The sequence below is a fragment of the Octopus bimaculoides genome, chromosome 3 (assembly GCF_001194135.2).
Source record: "Octopus bimaculoides isolate UCB-OBI-ISO-001 chromosome 3, ASM119413v2, whole genome shotgun sequence".
Classification (NCBI taxonomy): domain Eukaryota; kingdom Metazoa; phylum Mollusca; class Cephalopoda; order Octopoda; family Octopodidae; genus Octopus; species Octopus bimaculoides.
In genome coordinates, this window is record NC_068983.1 from 69,228,267 (window position 1) to 69,229,622 (window position 1,356).

A 1,356-nucleotide genomic window follows, 5' to 3' on the forward strand; every position below is an offset into this window, starting at 1 on the left:
GCAGGATGCATCGTTAAAACGGCTCATCCCATGGACCGCAGATTAAATTTGTATACGCAAATTAAATCTTGCCATGGAGGAATGTAATGGCGGACAAAAAACAAAACAGGAAAACAAACAGAAAAGGCTTTACGGCCAGACGAGAAAAATTATGTGTGTATGAACGCTGTGAGGCACGAACTTGAAAGGGACGAAGGTTCGCGTGTTTGCTCGGCGATAGCCAAGGAAGAAAAGGATTATTGACCGGAAGCATGTGACCATGCCGGTGTAAGGGGAAGAGAGAGAGTGGTAACGGGAGAAACAAAGGGAGGAAGTAGAATGAATAGGTGAGCAACGAGAGGAAAGAGAGGAAGTACGAGGGGGAAAAAGAGATACGTAGTAGTAACAGAGAAGAACGAGAGGGGTAAAGCGAGATACGTAGTAGTAAAGAGGAAGAACGATAGAGGAAAAGATAGAGATAGAGTAGCGTCGGAAGATATAAGTTTACGAAAACTACTTACGATTGGAGACGCCGCTTTCAGTCATGTAAAAACAAATAGTAAATGAATATATGCATATATACGTACAGGTATGTGCATACCGACATCCATTTATCTATCTATCTATATATATACATACATACACACGAATTTGTAGTGTCATATACGGTCTCATAGAATCATGTAGCTAACATAGAAACTTATTCCTCTAACGGTACGGCTGGCAGACCACATAATATTCCATTAGGGAGAAAGGTAATGCTGAGTTCTATGCAGTTGAAATCTAGGAAATCCGATCGATGAGATTATTTCATGAGGCGTATACATAAACCATCAAAAGTCAAGAGGTACGAAAAATAAATATATTTATTTAACCATGTGTCATCCTTAGGATTACGCAGCCTTCATTATGTAATAATAATGTAATTTCATCTCATTTCATGGTCTACATATTCTGGGAGACGGTTTGAAACATATAAAAGAATTCTATAAAAAGGGGAATTTCAACCATGTTTCGTGGTCTGCTACCACAACAGCTCCTTTATAGGATCCAGTTAGCTGAAGACATCATCAGGAAGAACCACGTTCGGTTTCGGCCCCTACTCCTCTACCGTTTTGACGTGGCGGGGCCACCCCCTTTCGGAGGTGTCTTCAGCTCTGGTGTTGGGTGCATGTCTTCTTTCACTGTTTGTGACTGTTCTAATTCAACTGTGGAATGTCCCTCGCTATGGTTATTTTCCAGGAGGTTCTGGCCACACGTCTTACGGTTCATCAACCCGCGTTGTTGAATTACTTTCTTCCGACATACCTTCCCTTGGTGGATTAGGATCCAGTTAGCTGAAGACATCATCAGGAGGAACCACGTCCGGTTTCGGCC